A 14,140-nucleotide genomic window follows, 5' to 3' on the forward strand; every position below is an offset into this window, starting at 1 on the left:
AGTTTCACGATAGCTTAAAACTTCTTTTGGATCAGTAGCTTTAAAATTGGTTTTATGAAACAGCAGGGTGCCATGAAATTTCACTGAGGATCAGAATATTATAAAGATTTTTAAAAAATTGTTTATTATTGAAACTGAGTCAGACAATAATGGTGCTACTTCAGTGAAAAATGTAACACATTAGTTGTGTATTTTTAGTTGAACAAACTGCAAGACTATATATTAGTGAGTAATACTACATGAATGGACTCTTTGAAGGAGAAAATGTAACCGTTCAAGGAATGTTTAAATAGGGTCCTCTTATTACATTTTTGCTTACCATTAGAAGTCAAAGATAGGGTTCTAAAGTATGAAAAACATTTAAAAGCTTGTAAAATTACAAAGAGTTTGGAAATTGTGGTCACTGGTTTTCTTTTTTTCTGTAATTGAATACAAGATAAAAATGATAAAACATTAATGTGACATTGTCTTACTCCATTTTGTGCCACTGTAACAGAATACCTGAGACTGGGTAATTTATTTTAAAAATCTTTTGTTTTGTTTTGTTTTCTCTTACAGTTCTGGAGACTGGAAAGTCCAGGGTCAAGATGCTGGCATTTGGTCTGTCTTGCTATCTCCTTACATGGCAGAAGACAGAAGAACAAAGGCAAGTTAGCCAAACCCTGGGTGAAGCCTGTTTTATAAGGACCTTAATTCCATTAATGAAGGAGCAGTCCTCTGGCCTGGCCTAATCACCTCTTAAAGACCCCACCTCTTTCACCTCTTAATACTATCATATTGACAACACCTAAATTTTGTAGGGACACATTCAAACCACAGCAGACATCAATGGCTTTTTATTAGGTTGGTGCAAAAGTAATTGTGGTTTTTGCCATTACTTTTAATACGACAGATGTAGAAGATAAGTTTCAAACCAAAGTCAGACAGGTAGCTGCAAATACATCAAAATGAAAATTCAACAAAGACAGGAATTGTTGCTTATTTATAATCTCATCCTCTTAGCCTAAAACAGTGGTTGGCACTTTGTAGTTGCTCAGTAAATAATTGTTAGATAAATGAATGAATGAAGTTTCCCTCTATAAATTCCAGAAATATTTGAGAAAATTTTAAAGATAATTTTTGTTAATGTAAAGTGATGTTTTACTGTAAGAAAGTATAAACTATACTGATATAAATATATAAGCATAAATACAAAATGATTAAAATTGATCATAGTCCTACCACTCAGAGAAAGCCACTACTATTATAACATACTGGTATATTTACTTTCAGTTCTCTTTCTTATGTATATTTTTAGACAGCTGAGATCAAACATTACTTAAAATAGTTTATCTAGACTTCAATGTTCACTTAAAGTTTTAATGTAATCCTTTCCCAATGTTATTGAAAATGAAGGTATTCATTATATACTTTTTAAATGTTGTATTTAAACATTCCAAAAGACCTGAAAACAATTTTTATCGACAAACAGGTTTTATATAAGTTACTGGCAGTAGATTACTCTCTAGTCATTGATACTTAATTTGTGATTAAAGACAAAACTATACTACAGGAAACATTTCAACCATTAAGTATGCAGTTTTGAGAAGAGATAGAATATTTCTTTAGTTCATTCATTTGTCTCTACACTTGACAAATATTTATTGTTGACTTAATCCAGACTAAGTACTGAGAATACGATGAGCAAAACTACACAGCTACTACCCCACAGAGTTTGTAATCTAGTCAAGGGAGACAGACATTAATCAAACAATCAATAAATTAATTGAAAGTTATAAATGTTAGGAATAAGAGGTACATGGTCATATACGTCACTATTCAATAAAAGGAGTTGTTCTAGACTGGGGTGCGTGTGTGTGTGTGTGTGGGTGTGTTGTGTGTGTGTGCGCACAGCAGGGAATTGGGGGTAGGAGGTAGGTTGGAAACAATTTTGTCTAACATTTAACAAGTACTTCATTCAGTGTTAGTCAGGCCTTGTATTGGAAACATATGGCTTCTCTCATTTTCTTATTTAATAGTCACAGTATCTTATGAGTAAGAGTTATCTTCCCTCACCTTACAGATAAAGAAATTAGGACTCAGAGATAAATCAAATAACTTACTTAAGATTATACAGCCACTAAATAATGAACTGGGATGCAAACCCAGACAATAAGACAGCAGAGCGCTTAAGTCATATGCCACATATCCCACTTCCCTGCGTAACTGACAATTATACTAAGATATAAAGGATAAGCTGGTGTTAATAAAGCATGGTGTGGAGGAGGGGAAAACAGAACATTCTATGCAGGCTGAGAAACATGAGAAAGCCCCAAGATAGGAGAGACTGCGATAAATTAAAGTGGGAACAACAGCAGTAACAAAGTCAGTGAACTAAGTAAGAACATAGAGAGCAATGGGAAATACGGAGATGAGACTGGGAGATGAGGCTGGGCCAGTGAGAGCGCTCATGGGCCACATGAAGGCATTCCTAAATGCAATGAGAAGGCATTAGATGCTTTCACTGCTTTTATTTGAAATTCAAACACTTAAAGGAAAGAAAATTCATAAAGGGTGGATTTCATGAATCAAGAACTAGAAGGACGAATACTCGCTCAGTTTTGAAAATATTTTCTAGGACCTATCATATCTGTACTAATAAATATGCATACTTCAGGAATTTAAAAAGTGGTAGCTTTTAAATACCCTTTAAAATAAACCAAATGTAGACAAATTTAACAGGTTTGGGTTTTCCTTCTGGGTCTGGGCAATTACATTTACTTTGTGCAATTTTAGTAGTTTTCATCTTTATTTTGGAATTACTTCTTGTCCCAGTTTTACCCTAGTCAATTTTTTATATTTTTAATATTATTGGCAAGACATTTCTTTTCCTTTTTTTCTTAATTTTTTTGGGGAGAATCTGGGAAAAATTCCCTGAACACAGATCTAAGTAATTGTCAATTTAATTTTCTGCCGATTATTCATACTAATGATGAACAACAAATTTGCTTAAATATAGAAACTAAGACTAACTCTAGAAGTTAGGATGATGGAATAGAACTTAAATGTCATAAATCTTAAGAATATTAAAATAATAACCTAACAAAAATAGGAGGTAAGAGGAAGGAAAAAACAAGTTCATTAATTTTCTCAGTTTAACAGAAGAGAGTGATACCGTCTAAAGGTGAACCACACAGTTTCAAAAGATATTTTTATACCTGATTTTTTATAATTCTTAAAAAATACAGTAAAGAATTCCTTTAGAGCTCTATTGGGAATAAGTATTATTTTTGCCCTAAGTGGAATTACTGATAAAAAGACAAAATTGTGTTACACCAATTTACGTGTCTATAAGCAGTGTATAAGAAAGCCTGGTTTATAACATCCTGACCCACACGAGGATTATCTCCTGAAAGACAATCTACTAAGATAGCAGGCACAAAAGAAATAATAGTCCCCCAAAACATTTCTTCTGTCATTGTGAAGCTGAGCTTTTTGGCACACTTGTTCAAAATTTTTATTTATAACATCCATTTTTCTATTTTTGTCTTTTGCTTTTTCTTATTGATTTTATAAGCTTCTTTATACATTAAGAATATTAACCTTTTTCATACATGATACAACTCATTTTTCCAACTTATGGTTTATATTTTAAATTTAAGGTACTTTTTGATGTACTTAATTTTTATGCAATCAAAACTATCTTTTCCATTAAAGCTTTCTTCCTTTGTTTTTATGCTTTAAAAGACCTTCCCTAACTGAAGGTCAAATTAAATAGCAGTTCTATTTGTTAGTATGCGGTAGGTCCAAACTTCATACTTTTCTTCAAGAAGGTGAACAGTTGTTCCAGTATATCTATGGAACCAGCCTTTTGTCCGGGACATATGGATACGTTTTTGAGGCAAGACATCTGCCCACACAAGGTTCTAATCCTCACCTCTACCTGCTAATAGCCACGTGCTTCTCCTTCCTGAAGAGAGAATCCTCTTTCTACCTGGTCCCTGGGTGAAAAGAGGAAAGGGAGAGTAGGATAATCCTGGTCCTCATCTCCCTTCAATTTATTTTTTGCATGTAACTCTCTTCACTTTCCTCTCCAATCCTTCTTGGGTCCCTAGTTTTTCAGACTCTACTTTCTTGTTTTCAAGTTGTGTGGTATTTTTCAGAAATGTAATTTGGTATTAACTAATGAAAGAATATATAATAAAAATAATGGTAGCCGGGCACAGTGGCTCATGTCTGTAATCCAAGCACTTTGGGGGGCTGAGGCGGGTGGATCACGAGGCCAGGAGCTCAAGACCAGCCCGGCCAAGATGGTGAAACCTTGTCTCTACTAAAAATACAAATAAATTAGCCGGGTGTGGTGGCAGGCACCTGTAATCCCAGCTACTTGGGAGGCTGAGGCAGAGAACTGCTTGAACCCAGGAGGTGGAGGTTGCAGTGAGCCTAGATCACGCCACTGCACTCCAGCCTGGGGGCAACAGAGCGAGACTCCATCTCAAAAAAAAAAAAAAAAAAAAAAGGAAACCAGAATGGTTATTTCAATCAACAATATGGTTCACAGAAGTCTAGTAACCATTACAAAAAAATTATCACTAAGTAAGATAGTGCCTAACAGAGATTATTTTTAAATTTCCAAAAATTGTGTAAGATCTATACTAATTGTCCATGATATATGGTAGGTACTCAATATGTTTGTGGTTGGGAAGAATTTTTCTTTTTAGATCTGAAAACATAGGCATTGGGTATAGTTTTAGATTTCAGAATTTTTACTGCCAAAATATTTTATGCCAACAAATGTAGAAGAATACAAAGGAGAAAACAACCTAAAATTTCCTCGCAACAAACTACTTATGATTCACAATTTAGTAACCTTTAGTTATTTCTGTTAGCTAGGTGCCAGTGAGAACTTTATTTCTAAAACAACTAGAGAAACCACCACACTTTTAAAAAGGTAATTTTCACTGGGTGCAGTGGCTCATGCCTGTAATCCCAACACTTTGGGAGGCCAAGGCAGGAAGACTGCTTGAACTCAGGAGTTTGAGACCAGCCTGAGCAACACAGGGAGACCTCATCTTTACAAGTAATTTAAAAATTAGTGAGGCATGGTAGCCTACACCTTTCCCAGCTACTTGGAAAGGCTGAGACAGGAGGATAACCTGTGCCCAGGAGGTTGAGGCTGCTGTAAGCCATGATCATGCCGCTGCACTCCAGCCTGGGTGACAGAGCAAGACCTTGTCTCGGAAAGACAACAACCACAAAAAGCAATTTTCTGGGCTACTTCTAATCTCCTACAAGATGCATCATTAACTCTAAGAACAGGCAATACAGGCAAATTAAAAGTAGTCACTGTCATCAAATACCCTGGTAGTGGCAGAAAATGGACGGTAGGCTAACCCAAGTTCCATTTCCAGCTTCCTTCTGTCTGTCTCTACTACAGAGGCTATGAAAGTTAAACACCTGACTTCCCAGCCTCCCTTGAGAAGCTATGTTACACAGTTATCACCAATGAGATACAAACAGAAGTCTGCTAGCACTGTCTCCTTTCCTTCTCACTGTGTAGCACATATTTGTGATGTGTAGGAGGCAGCTTCCAAGATGGCTCCAAATGATGCCTGCCTACTGAAGGGACTACTTCCTTGTATAGTCCCTTCCCATACTGTATCAGGGTTCTGTGAAAAAAGAATATGGCAGGAGTGATAGCTCACTTCCAAGATTAGGTTATAAAAGACATTGCAACTTCCATCTTGTTCTTATCTCCATCTGTCCTCTCCCTCCCCTGACACACACACTCTAGACCCTCCCCACTCTCTCAGATCATTTGCTCTGAGAGAAGCCCACTGCCATGCCTTGAACCCTGTAGAGAGATCCCTATGGTAAGGAACTGAATCCTCCTGCTGACAGTCATGTGAGTTAGTTTAGAAAGCAGATCTCCAGCTCAAACAAGCCTTCAGAGGACTGCAGCCCCAGCTGGTATCTTGACTGCAACCTCATAAGGGACCCTGAGCCAGAACCTCCCAGCTAAGCCATTCCTGAATTTTCAACCCTCAGAAACTATGTGAGATAATTAATATTTATTGTTTTAATCTGATATGTTTTAGGGAAATTTTGTTACACAACAATAGATGCCAGAAATATAGTGATGCCTGAAGGTACAACAGCCTTTTTACAACCTTGATACAAATCACATTCTAAGGATGGCAGTGGGCTTTTATTAATGTAGTTGAACATCACATCAGCTCTGGACTGCCTAATTAAGACTTCTTGTGGAGGCAGACCCCTATCTGTTTCTACTACATAGTAGGGTTTTTTGTTATTTGCAGCCAAACACATTCCAGACTGACATCAATTCCCAAAACTCAATTACTGTTTCTAAAGAAAGGTTCCTCTTATTGAAGGATCTGCCTCTGCTCAGAAGTTCATACTTCTCTTATCTTCTGGAACCCAGTTGTTCATTTCATGATCCAGAAAAAATATTCAGGCTGTCCTGCAGGAACTCCTAGTATTTAAAGGCAGTCTCAAGGATTATCCCCTTCATTCAGCAAGCAATTACAATACTTTTAGTAGAATGCCTACTTCTTAAAACATGTCTCCCTTTGACATACTAAAAACTTCATTCAGCTATACCCCAAAACACAAAGAATTCAGAAATGTATTCCAAGCTGCTGGATCATATAATCCATAGGAAAATGAGTTTCTCTTGATGATAATCTGCTATATCACATGAATTCCAGGAACATGTTTCAGCCCAAGAGAAGGAACTGGCTGTCTCTAGATGAGGTTCAATCATGTAACTCATGATGTTTCAGTCAATGCTGCACTGCATATGCAACAGGGTCCCCTAATATTGTATGGTATCTTTTTTTTTTAACTATACTTTTCCTATGTTTAGATATATTAATTAATTAATTTTTTGAGGCAGGGCCTCGCTCTGTTGCCTAGGCTGGAGTGTAATAGCCATGATCACAGCTCACTGCAGCCTTGACCTCCTGAGTTCAAGTGATCCTCCCACCTCAGCCTCCCAAGTAGCTGGAACTACAGGCACACACCACCACACAGGACTAATTTTTGTATTTTTGTAGAGATGGGGTTTCACCATGTTGCCCAGGCTTAGATATATTTAGATATACAAATAATTACCATTGTGTTACAACTGCCAGTGTGTATTCAGTACAGTAACATGCTATACAGGTTTGTAGCCTGGGAACACTAGGTTACACCACATAGCCTAGGCGTGCGGTAGGCTATACCATCTAGGTTTGTGTAAGTACACTCTGTGATGTTTGCCCAATGACAAAATTGCCTAATGACATTTCTCAGAACGTATGTCCATCATTAGGAGATGTGTGACTGTACAGAAAGAGTGAGAATTCAGCTCAGAAAAATCTCTCTTAAATAATCCCACATTCTCCTCCTAACTGCTTATCTCTTTCTAGATGCCAAAAGATGCCAAACATTGTAACACATAACAGAAGAAAAGTTTCATTTGGCACAGAAGTCAAAGTAATTTACATCTAGTGACCTTGCTTTGTTTTTCTTTCCAAGTGAACAATTGCTCAGAGATAGAAGCAATGCATCCCCAGAAGAGGAAGAAAAATGACAGGAAATCCCGATCCACACTTGACCAAAATCATCAAACAATCTAGGCAACTGGTGTTCACTTGTATGACAGCTTTTTAAGTTGTCAGCAATTCTTGGCAAATACAAGAATAGAAAATAACTTCAGTAAAACTCTGAGCCAAAAGGCTTAATATTCTCATGGGTGTCTTGCCCTTATAAAGGGTGGGTGGGTGGGGGGGGGGTACCTAAAGAAAGGAAATTTAGTCAGAGAATAAACCTGCTGTAAGAGATAACATAATCCAAAATATCAAGTATACTATATTTGAGGAAACACCAAATTTAAAATGAAGTTTTTCAAAATTTATGTAACTCCATATATATCACTTCATATATATATACAAACACACACACATATAATTTACAGATAATAACTTCTTAACATTTAACCAACCTAAGGAAGCTATTTCTTAAAATTTAATTTTAAGATAAATTCATTTTAACTTTGAGATTTAAAAAACAGTCTAAGATCTTTGAAGCTAGCCAGAGTACATTCCTGGATTCTAATAGTACTGCTTAATCATAGCCAAGTAGACACAAAATGGTGTTTCATAAAAGTGTGATAGTTGCTACTGCAATGATCAGTAGGTTTGCTTTTAATGTTTATTCAGTTGCATATTTTCAGAACATGACATGGATTGCTAAAGCCTGAAACAGCTCCTTGATTTCAAAACATGGTCACTTCCATAACGGCTATATATAAAAAAGCAGAATAAGAGGGCAAAATTTTGTTTGCATTTTTATTTTTAAAATATGGAATGCTTACACATTTGCATGTCATTCTTGTGCAGGGGCATGTTAATTTTCTCTGTATCATTCCAACTTTGGCATATGTACTGCTGAAGCAAGCTACAAGGCGGGCAAAATTTGAAATGCTAGTTCCCATCCCACAGAGACCCACACAGTACTCCTTACATCATACTTAGAGAAGCTGTCATATTCATGCATATTTTTGCTTTTGATCTATGAAATTAATTTAGGGATGAATTCAGTTCTACTTTTTAATTTTTCCTTTGCTGCCCCTACTGGCTCTTCAAATAACTTACAATAACATATTGTTTTAAAAAGTTACTTATGATAATATTCCCGAGACTTTTCTGCAATTTGACGATGTCGTCCACTCACAGGAAGACAGGCCTAGACTGTAACAATGAAAGTGAACTCCACCAGAGGCAAGACAATGTGACTAAACTCAGGGACTTCCCCTTTGCTACACCATGGTACTCTTTGACCTACTTTGGTTTTCTACAAATCATCCTTTTAGTTCTCAGCCTGAAAGCACCAAAGCTAGGCCTCTGTTAATCATAGATTAACAAACAATAACAAACAACAAAAAAGAGAAACACACATACGTGTACACACACACACACACACACACTTTAGACGAAGGAGTAAAAGGATAATTTTTTTTCTAGAATAGATTCTAAAACATTTAAAAGGAGAATTTTTAGAGAAATATTTTAAGAAATGTAATAGCTTTTAAAATTAGTGTCTTGTATATGTATCCTGATCCATAGATCCCATCTTTTGCTTAAAGCACCTGTTTATAAAACTTTACAATTTCTTTCTTTTTTTTTTTTTTTTTGAGACAGAGTCTCGCTCTGTCGCCCAGGCTGGGTGCAGTGGCCAGATGTCAGCTCACTGCAAGCTCCATCTCCCAGGTTTACGCCATTCTCCTGCCTCAGCCTCCCGAGTAGCCAGGACTACAGGCGCCCGCCACCTCACCTGGCTAGTTTTTTTGTATTTTTTAGTAGAGACGGGGTTTCACCATGTTAGCCAGGATGGTCTCGATCTCCTGACCTCGTGATCCACCCGTCTCGGCCTCCCAAAGTGCTGGGATTACAGGCTTGAGCCACCGCGCGCGGCCAGACTTTACAATTTCTAATTGGAGTGGGAAGAGAGATCTGACATGCTTGATTTGACCTGCCAAGTCTTTTTTTCCTTTGGGAGAATATTCATCTGCCTTTTCTATTGATTAGTTCAGTACTGTGCAGTTTTATGAAGAGTCTAGAAAAGTGTTAGGTGAAAATAAACAGCAATGACAGTGAACTAATCTATTTTAGAAGGAAAATTCCTCAAAGGCAAAGACAATTCCCTCCCTCATTTACCTTTTTAGGTCACAAAAAGTAGGCCATCAATAACTATAATTAGTGCAGCATCTGTAGGATGCTCGATTCTACTTTAACTACATAGAATAATTTAATCTCACTTAAATTATAATTAAATGAGATCAGTACTTAATGTGTCATAGAGCTATTAGTAAGCTTCAGAAAACTTGTTACTGGAATGTAGCAATTGTTCTCCACAAGATGAATGACCAAGGGAATCAGGAATAATGACATAATCTTCCTTCTCTCTGTGTTAAATTTATGCCAGGCAACTTTCAATGTCTCCAGGAAAAGTATCCACTGCTCTTTCTATCCTCCCCTCCCAGTCCTTGCATCAGGACAGACCAATTTCAAATCAAATACATTTAAATGGTTAAATCAATACATGTATATGAACCCTGATTTAATTTGTGATTAAATTGCTACTCAGAAAGTTAACAATTTCTTTAAAAATGCATTTTACTTTTTGAAATACCTCACACATATTATTCATAACTCAGTTGTATATCTGACTTTAAAATGTACATAATCTGAAATTAAAGCAACAATAAGTTACTCCTAATTTTACATTTCCCTTAGGAAAAAAGAACAATGTACTAATATAGATACCTGTGAAACCACATCTGATTCCATGTATTAAACCTAAATAATAGACAGGCATGCTATCTAAGAAAAAAACAGCCTTGACCAAAAACTTTTTTCAACGAATTTAATATGTAGAAATTTTATATTTGTGTATAACATGTAAAATAAAAATTTTAAATTTTGAACACTGTGTTATAAATGAAAATTGTACTATGTATTTTAAGCAAAAATTAAAGGGGATGCATCAGAATTAATTCTACCTAAATATTTCGGAATATGCAGCAAACCTGATATTCATCTTCCTCTTTTAAATTAATTAACCTGCTGGGTGAGGTGGCTCACACCTGTAATCCCAGCACTCTGGGAGATGGAAGCAGGTAGATTGCTTGAGGTCAGGAGTTCGCGACCAGCCTGGGCAACATGGTGAAACCTCATCTCTACTAAAAATACAAAAATTAGCCAGGCATAGTGGCATACACCTGTAGTCCTAGCTCTTCGGGAGGCTGAGGTGGGAAGATGGCTTGAGCCCAGGAGGCAGAGGTTGCAGTGAGCTGAGAACGCACCACTGCACGCCAGCCTGGGCAACAGAGCGAGATCCTGTCTCAAAAAAAAAAAAAAAAAAAAATTAATCTAACAAATATTTATTTAGTTTTTACTATGTGCCTAATGAGTGATGAAAAAATAAATGATGAGAAAACCCTGATATGGTCTCTACCTACATTAAACCTCACTTTAGTGGAGGACAGAAATTAATCCAAGAATTATGTAAGCATGGTAAAATATGGTGCTCTGAGAAATAATGAGAGAGAACGGATCAAGTTAGGGAAGCTCTAGAAGGCTTTCTTTTTAAGAGACAGGGTCTTACTCCGTCACCCAGACTGGAGTGCAGCGGGGTAGTCACGGCTCACTGCAGCCTTGAACTCCTACTCTCAAGCGATCCTCCCGCCTCAGCCTCCCAGGTAGCTGGGACTACAGCCATGAGCCACCACGCCCAGCCTAGAAGGCATTCTTGAGGAAGTTAGCATTGAAAGAAATCTGAAAAATGAACAGGGGGAGTTTATTAGATGAATAAGAGAGCAGAGGCAAAGCTCTGTCCAGGTAGAGGAAAAAGCATGTCACAGGCTTTTGAGCAAACATAAGCAGCAAGCAAAGAGGGCCTCTAAGTCTGGGGTGCACAGAGCGAGAAAGAGCACATCGCAAGATGAGGCTGCCGAGGTCAGCAGCCAGACCACGGAGGGCCCTGCAGGGAGGCTGACTATTCATCTTGGCTTACCCCTGTTGACTTGGCGTAATCCCTTCTCTCACAGTGTCCCAGTTTGGATGATTAATTATGTGAGGCCATGTAAACACATTTATCTTTAACCAAAACACTATGAGAAGTCATATATAAAAATTTTAAGGTGGCGTGTGCGTGTGAGAGAGAGAGACAGAGAAAAAGGTGTATTACAACATGAATTAATACACAGTAGTCCCCTGGTATCTGTGGGGTACACATTCCAAGACCCCCATAAATGTGTGAAACCACAGGTAGTACTGAACCCCCTATGTGCTATGTTTTCTCTTATACATATATGGCTATGATAAAGCTGAATTTAGAAATTAGGCCCAGTAAGAAATTAAAAACATTAAGTAACAATAAAATAGAATAATTATAGGAATATACTGTAATAAAGATTATGTGAATGTGGTCTCTCTCTCTCTCAAAATACCTTATTACACTGTACTGCTGGTAAGCGAAAGCAAGGGAAGTGAAACCATAGATAAGGTAGGACTGCTGTATGAAGGTAAATATACAACTTCATCTGCAAAGTTTGAAACACACTTCATAGTTGGTCTCAGGGAGAACAAGATATCTGACATTATACCAAATGAATGGGTAATAAAGTCTTCCTGCAGAGAGAAACAGCCCTTGGTCACTGCCCTCCCTGTCTGAGTCCTAGAAAATCACCTTGCAGAGGTCGGGCAGGCTTCTGGCCTGAGAGGGGAGCATGAATATGTCTGTCAGCCAGGGTAGAGACACACCTCTATATTAGAGAGAAGAGGAGAAGGAAACTGCCAAGATAGGCTCAGGAATAACTGTTTGAAGAGAAATAAGTAGGAGGTTGGGGTTGTGGGAGGGAGCACATGAGAAAAGAGAGGAAGTCTGCCCTTGGGCAGGGGGTTAGGGGGAAGGCCAGCAGGCTGCAAAGACCAACGACTTGCCCCAAATTTTCCATGAGCCATACCCAATAGGCAACTCAATTACAGTGATGGGACCAGAGGGGATAGAGATGATATGGAAATGTTCATGGAGACACAGCAATCAAAATTTAGGGAACCACAGCTGGGGAACTGTCTGCTCATCCCAACTGAGAACTCACTATCTTGCCAGTGAAGATGAGTTTTGCCTAATCCTTGAATCCTGAGGTCTTCTCTGAGATTAATGCTGTGATTACTACTGTTTCCCCTTTGCATTTTCCTATGTACCCTTGCTGATCCTTTTGCTTTTAAACTTTTGATGATACTTTGATTCAAATATGTCTTGTGTTACCATCTTTTAATTTGATTGTCTTTCTACTCAATCTACAAATTCCTCACCAGGGGAGTTTTAACCACTTACACACAAAGCTGTTCATTATATATTGTGAAGTTAATGCATTTCAAAAGAAGAAAAATACCTTCTACAAGTTGTCTGGTACCCAAAAATGTCTGAAAATAGTTATCCTTTTAAAAAAGAAGAAAAAAGCCAAAAAAACTAAAAAAAATTAGATTTTCATTTATTTTACCCCAACTTGTAGCCTTTTACTCTACCCATATCAATACTGAATTAAATAGAAAAAATAAAATTAAGCCATGTATAGATTTTAGATCTAAAGAACTGAAATTCATGACATGGAAATTAACAATGAATGGTAAAATCATCATGAAATAGTCTTAGAATCTTAGTGAACCAGTATTTAGCCTTGTCACTAAACTGGCTTGATTGATATCTGTCAACTTCTAGAGTTTCCCCCACTGCCCCCTTTTTTTCCTGCAGGCTATGATCATTCAAATCCTCAAACAGCTATACCCTTATGTTCTTGATTATATGCCAAGATGATAAATAAAGGTTTATAGATGACTCCAGAGTTAGCTCAGAGTCAATAAACCGAAAGGTGACCTAGTCCACATATCAGGCTATAATGGAAAATAGTGTATTTAGCCCCAAAGCATCATGGATTCAGCTACCTAGACAATACTCTGCCCAATGATGTACTAATTAACACCAAAATAGAAAATGATTTAGGATAGTATGTACTTTAGAACAAAAGGAAAATCTGAAAGCCACAGTTCATCATCCATCACCAAATCAAAACATGGGGCATAAAAAATATCAAATGAAAGAAGAGAAGAGAAGAGAAAAGAGAGAGGTGGGGTGAGGGAGAGGGAGAGACGGAGCGAGGGAGAGAGAGACAGAGAGAGAGGGAAAGAAGAAAGGAAGGAAGGAAGGAATAGGAAGCATAGATTATATGAAGTATAAACAAGTCTATATGGCTAACAGTATACTTTCATGTTGGCAAAATCTGTGTGGTGATAAACTAGTAACAATTTAGCAATCTCTACATATGTAACAGGCAAAACAGCAACAACAGCAACAATAACCAGTCCTCTGTTTTACTTTCTACACTCTAGTTGCCTGCATGTCTTCATATTACATACTGTGACAATTTAAAAATAGTTATCAAGAATAGTACTGTGTCCTCTTGTTTTCCTCATCAAGTATGTAACATAGGTTACCTGTCACATAAGAAATTGTGCTATTTGAATTGCAAAATTTTGCACTTATTTTCAATCCCTCTCTAAGTTCCCGAATTGAATAGCCCATTAACTCTTTT

At 37.2% G+C, this 14,140-nt stretch overlaps 1 protein-coding gene and 1 pseudogene across 1 annotated transcript in view; both read right to left on the reverse strand.

The window, feature by feature from the left end:
• Window positions 1–14,140, reverse strand: part of SESN1 (sestrin 1) — a 107,461-nt gene that overhangs the window by 63,464 nt on the left and 29,857 nt on the right. The window lies entirely within an intron of this gene.
• Window positions 8,341–8,441, reverse strand: LOC112623914 (annotated as a pseudogene).

This window comes from Theropithecus gelada, chromosome 4, assembly GCF_003255815.1.
Source record: "Theropithecus gelada isolate Dixy chromosome 4, Tgel_1.0, whole genome shotgun sequence".
NCBI classification, from domain to species: Eukaryota; Metazoa; Chordata; class Mammalia; order Primates; family Cercopithecidae; genus Theropithecus; species Theropithecus gelada.